This window comes from Oncorhynchus keta, chromosome 5 (assembly GCF_023373465.1).
Source record: "Oncorhynchus keta strain PuntledgeMale-10-30-2019 chromosome 5, Oket_V2, whole genome shotgun sequence".
Lineage (NCBI taxonomy): Eukaryota > Metazoa > Chordata > Actinopteri > Salmoniformes > Salmonidae > Oncorhynchus > Oncorhynchus keta.
The window spans coordinates 31,160,524-31,167,290 of NC_068425.1; the positions used below are offsets into that span (position 1 = coordinate 31,160,524).

Genomic DNA, 6,767 nt, shown 5'->3' on the forward strand with positions numbered 1-6,767 from the left:
ATGACCGACTAACCATGGAGAACAGTAAACATGATGACAGACTAACCATGGAGAACACTAAACATGATGACAGACTAACCATGGAGAACACTAAACATGATGACAGACTAACCAGGCAGAACACTAAACATGATGACAGACTAACCAGGAGAACACTAAACATGATGACAGACTAACCAGGGAGAACACTAACCATAACATGATGACAGACTAACCAGGCAGAACAATACACATGATGACAGACTAACCAGGTAGAACACACTAAACATGATGGCAGACTAACCAGGGAGAACAATACACATGATGACAGACTAACCAGGTAGAACACTAAACATGATGACAGACTAACCAGGCAGCACACTAAACATGATGACAGACTAACCAGGCAGAACACTGAACATGATGACAGACTAACCAGGCAGCACACTAAACATGATGACAGACTAACCAGGCAGAACACTAAACATGATGACAGACTAACCAGGCAGCACACTAAACATGATGACAGACTAACCAGGTAAACAGAACACTGAACATGATGACAGACTAACCAGGCAGCACACTAAACATGATGACAGACTAACCAGGTAGAACACTGAACATGATGACAGACTAACCAGGCAGAACGCTAAACATGATGACAGACTAACCAGGGAGAACAATACACATGATGACAGACTAACCAGGCAGCACACTAAACATGATGACAGACTAACCAGGCAGCACACTAAACATGATGACAGACTAACCAGGCAGAACGCTAAACATGATGACAGACTAACCAGGCAGAACGCTAAACATGATGACAGACTAACCAGGCAGCACACTAAACATGATGACAGACTAACCAGGCAGAACGCTAAACATGATGACAGACTAACCAGGCAGAACACTAAACATGATGACAGACTAACCAGGCAGAACGCTAAACATGATGACAGACTAACCAGGCAGAAAGCTAAACATGATGACAGACTAACCAGGCAGAACACTAAACATGATGACAGACTAACCAGGCAGCACACTAAACATGATGACAGACTAACCAGGGAGTAAACAACAACAGATAAAAGCTTGGACAACAGCCATTTTGGGTAAGCCTGTGTGAAGTCTTAGTGTGGACTAGAATATGTGTATGGATTGTGAGGTTCTGACATGGAGAGGGAGTTCCAGAGCTGGGGGCCTGCACTGCTTAAAGGACGTTCTCACATGGAGCGGAGCCTGTTGCGAGGGGAGGGTGAGGAGGCCAGTGTCAGAGGAGCGCAGTAAATCGGTGGGAGTGTAGGAGGCTGGAGAGGTATGTCAGGGCCAGTCTATTTGTCAGTGAGCAAGATTTGCTTGAAGATGATGCTGGATTGAACTGGGAGCCAGTGAAGTTTGATGAAGGTTGTGATGTCCCAAGGTCTGGTGTGTGTGAGGACTCTGACAGCTGAGTTTGAATGTATGGAACTAGGTCCAGTGTTTTGTCAGGGAGTCTGTAGAGACTGGTGCTGCAACAGTCCAGGCGTGAATGAGGGTTTCAGCAATGGGGTCGGTGATAGTGGGTCCGAGTTGTGACGTGTTGGAGGTGAAAGAAAGCTGTCTTTGCGTAGTACATACTGTAGGCCTACGTTGGTTAGCATAGGGAAAATATGGCTTTGTTTGGCGGCACAAAATGTACAGCTACTGTATTGTTTTAATGTCCAATAGGGCAGGTAATTACAGTCAATTCTTAATTAAACTTTCATTTTGGAAATGTAAAATCCAAGTCCGGAATGATTCTTCAGTGGAGGTGGTGAAAAGGAAACCGGGTGTCACAGACACTCACTGACCAACACAGCCAAACAACCTCCTCACAGCTGAGACATCAGTCCAAATACCATCCCCCATCACCTACATCCATGTTTTCTTCTGTCACACTGTTCACATGCATTCACCTGCAGATCCACAAACACATTGATTGAATGTTTCTTCTGTCACACCAATCGAACACTTGATAGCCTACCTATATAATGAGATATCTTCATCCAACATTTCTTCTTTGAGCTATCTGTCTTCTCTGATGTCCAGGTCCCACTGACTTTCAGAGAGATTCGTCACGCATCCCGGCCAAAATCCTAGTTTGAAAAATGTACTACTTCTCAAACCTCGTACAAGTCTCCCACAGGCACATGTGGTGATTTAATGGACATGCTTGAGTCACTATTATATGTCAACATAGGAATTGGACCACTCTGCATTAATACGACAGAGGAAGAAACATGTATGATGAAAACTATGAAAAGAAAGCAGCAAAGATGTGTTATAAACAATTGTCAATAGGTTATGGTATAAATCAGACAAATGTGATATACTTGATGTGTTCCCATTTAGAGCCGTGACTAGTTAGTAATGCTTCTTTTAATGGGTCCCAAATGTACAGTAGGGCATCTGTGCTACAAACATATTAGAAATGGAGTTTGTTTGGAACACTGAATTCTAAAAGGCCAATAACTTAAAAAAATTAACTTAAAGGAATAGTTTGAGATTTTGGCAATTGTTCTCTTACCCAGAGTCATATGAACTCATGGATACCATTTTTTTGTCTGCATGTAGTTTGAAGGAAGTTGAAAATCGTCTCTGGAGGGAATGCTAAATAGAATCAGCGCAACGAATGGAAATCTAGGGATCAGCTAGCTTTTTGATTTCCTTGTGGATCTTTAAAGAATTGGCCTTAGGCCTTATATAGTATAGAATGACAACCAATCATAAAACATGAAGACACTGTTTTCATATAGTGAAAGGAGGGGCCCTAGTGGCCACAAGTCACCAGTAAGCAAGCAACTTTATCTTCTTATGATATTCAATTTCTCTATCATGAAATTTGAATCTTTATGGAAATTGTTTATTGAAAAACATTAAACGTGTAAAATATGAGGTCTAGTGTTGCCTAAACCCGGGATTCAATCCAATTGCGGGTAACAGGCAATGCGGCTTTTCAAGAGCAATGTTCACGGAGATCGCATTCACGGTAAATGCTGCATATGTCAGCTGAATCAGACATTTCCTTTAAAAGGCCATTGGATGACAATACACTACAAAGAAAAAAAAAGAAATTCGGCTGATACCTTCTTTTTTCCCTCTCACAGCGAAGAAACTCAGTCTTTATCTTCTTTAACCTGTATAAAAAATGATAAAAACAGTATATGTTTTGTTTTATTAACTGATTTGAATTTATTTAACTAAAACAACAAGAAATACACATTTGCAAATTAGGTAAGGAACCCAGACATGCCTTGAGTAAATTATTAAATTCTTAAACAATTGAAATTCAGCAAGTCAATAAATGTAATAAACAAAGCGTGGGCCAACGTAATTTCCATGGAAATAACCTGGAGTCTCATATTATATATATATATATATATATATATATATATATATATATATATATATATATATATATATATACATATATATATATATACATACATATATACATATATATATATATATATATATATATATATATATATATATATATATATATATATATATATATATATATATGTATGTATGTATGTATGTATGTAATATGTGTATATATATATATATACATACATATATATATATGTATATATATATATATATATATATACACATACATACATACATACATACATATATATATATATATATATATATATATATATATATATATACACATACATACATACATACATATACATACATACATACATACATACATACATACATACATACATACATACATACATACATATATATATATATTATTTATTTATATTTATATATATATATATATATAGTATATGTATATATATCGTATCTTACATTTTTATAATTGAAATATCTTTACCCCATTGATGTGATGATTCCCCACTGACTGTTGGGAAAACAATACAAATGCTGGTGAACAAGTAGGTCAAAAAAGCACTTAAACCGAAGAATCCACACTAAAATGAATAAACACTAATCATGAATAATATAGATCAAAACAATTTTGGGATTGGTCTACCATCCCATCAAATCAACATGACAATTACAATTTTAAATGTCATTCCAATAAATCCCTTTATTTGAGTGAAACACACCTAGTAAAGTTGAAATAGGCTTACATTAAATAGTTGTATACACCTAAATATTCCGTATAAACCTAGGGATGGCGTTTGACTTTTTTGACTGTTTGAGTACTCCAGTACAGAACAAGCTATTTCTAGAACAATGTCTGACTGGGAAATATGTCAACAATGTCCAATGTATCATTACCATTACAGGTAAGGAATCCTAACAGATCAATTGTTTAATGTAGGTCAATTCAGTCAATAAAAAAACATATTTAAGATGAATTTATTGAAACTGTAATATCAACTGGTTATAGTGTATCCTGGAACACATAAGAAGACAGATTTAGGTTTGTAACCCTGAAAATATGTGTTTCAACATGCGAATTGAGACCCGTTTCGAAATGACCATTCTTTGTGAATAACTGTTCAGACGCGAGATGCGAATCACTTCGCAGTATTCTGTTCTTTTTAATCTCTTATATTAAATCATGTTTTTACTATACAATATGTGTATTGACTGTGATAAGTGCTCAGGAAATAAATCGTCTATATTAGCAAAACAAGGCTATGAAATTGTACAGCCATAGGCTTCTATAAGCAAGCGCCACACTGAGGTTACTACTACTTTGTTGAATAGTAATTTCATAGCCTTGTTTTGCTAATATAGACGATTTTATTTCCCACTTATCACAGTCAATGCACATATTGTAGTAAAAGCATGATTTAATATAAGAGATTAAAAAGAACAGAATACTGCGAAGTGAAGATCTGCGTCTGAACAGTTATTCACAAAGAATGGTCATTTGAAACGGGTCTCAATTCGGCATGTTGAAACACATATTTTCAGGGTTACAAACCTAAATCTGTCTTCTTATCGATATACATACGTTCAATTTAGTTCATTATGCGGTTCCTTGGAATGATCTAAATGTATTAACAATTTTTCATTGAACACTGCATTGGGATGAATTAGGGCCACGACATATGTTTGGGGAGTAGGCCTAGGCTTAGTGGTTCTGATGAAAATACGCTCTTTGTCTTTTAAACTATTATTTTTGCATATTTCCAGTGTGGATGCTGTCTATATGCAGGGTGGTGATAGCCAAGGCAAACCAATTCTAAATTACACTAGCGGTTCGCAATGTAGGGTATTCAATAGTTACCACAGCCACAACGTCCGAAACCCTTCCTGTTTCTACATTTCGCTTCCTAAAATCAGATTTTAAACCTAACTCTTAACCCTAACCTTAATCACATTGTTAACCTTGTGCCTAAACCTAACCTTAAGCTTTTGTATATGAATGTTTACGATATAGACAATGCTGACTTTGTGACTGATAACTAGGTTCACTCGCAAAGTCACCTAAACTGAAAATGACGCAGTTCTTCCAAAACTGCAGCTCATTGCTGGAATACATATTTCCCTACTTCAGTCCATTTTGAAGTTGTGATAAAGCTCTCCTCATTTGGCAAGGATTGTAGCTTCTGTATCCCATCAGTTTGACACGTTTTTATAGTCATCTATTTCTATAAGCGCATTCAGCACGCGTGAGCAGAGGGAGCGATCGTAATTCCACGTAGGTTAATGCTGCGGTTATGTAGTCGTCGGAGCGTTCTATTTCCTAACTGCGATGTTGGAAATATGATTTGTTTCATTCATGTGCATTTTGATCGGAACAATTTTTCAACATATACGATTTAGCTACTTTGATAAGCTAACTAACGTTGCTTATAATTACGTTAGCTAGCTTGATTAACATTGATATAAACCCAGGTACGTTACAATATGATCAATATGGTTAAACTAGCTACCTTATGCCGCACCCATCTTGTGCTTGTCAAAAACGTATTGTTATCATCTTTTGTTCGAAAAATGTAAAAGGTCAGTGGTCACAATTCGGTAGCTCACACAGTTTCCCGAATTGTAATTCTTGATGTGAAGGGTCATTCAAGTGAATCTTTACAGTCAGAACTTCCGATAATTCCGATAGCACATGAACGCAGCATATGCTACTTCTCTAATGTATCTAATGGATTTCTCAAGCCAAAGTATAAAACACTTTCTTCTCACCAAAGACACGTTTCTTCAGCAGACATATATTTATTTTATTAGCCTACTCAGGAACCGAACCATAGAACCAATATTTATGGTAATAGTAATTAGAACAAAATAAACATCATACATTTCCGGAAGGCTATCAACCCTTCATTGAAACACTTATATTACAAACAAGTCTATCGTAACATAGCTTACCAGATTCAAATGTAGCCTGTAAGAAATGTAAAGGCAATTTACCAACAAAACAAACAACGTTTGATCTCCTTCTTTAGGCTGTTGCGTAAGAAGTGGCGTGACAAGTCTCTTGACTGAACACGGAAGAGCTTGAGAGGACAGTAATAGTTCACTGGAAAATGACTGTAGGCAATATGCTGTGTGCATCATATTTCATTATAGGTTTGACTGAGGCGTGGCCTTTAGACTACGTAGCAAGATTTAACACTTTTTCTCTTAGACTTTAGAAAAATACGTGGGGGAAAGGCAGTTTTTAAGTTGTCAATAAACAAACATTTTGGGGGACTGTTGCAGCTCTTCTCCTTTAAACCATCTATTGTGTGCAAACGATGTATGGATTTGATTTAATTTGACAGAAATGTTGGTTAGACTATTCTTATAATACCACTTATACCAGTATACCAAAGTCATTG

The 6,767-nt window shown here is 36.6% G+C and overlaps 1 long non-coding RNA gene across 1 annotated transcript; it reads right to left on the reverse strand.

Moving 5' to 3' along the window:
* Positions 1–3,091: 3,091 nt before the first annotated feature.
* LOC127930150 (uncharacterized) lies at positions 3,092–6,393 on the reverse strand. The gene is made up of 3 exons (XR_008137048.1): positions 6,316–6,393; positions 3,854–3,880; positions 3,092–3,137 (listed from the first exon to the last, which is right to left on the reverse strand). It is a non-coding gene; the product is annotated as an uncharacterized LOC127930150 (long non-coding RNA).
* Between the last annotated feature and the right edge of the window lie 374 nt (positions 6,394–6,767).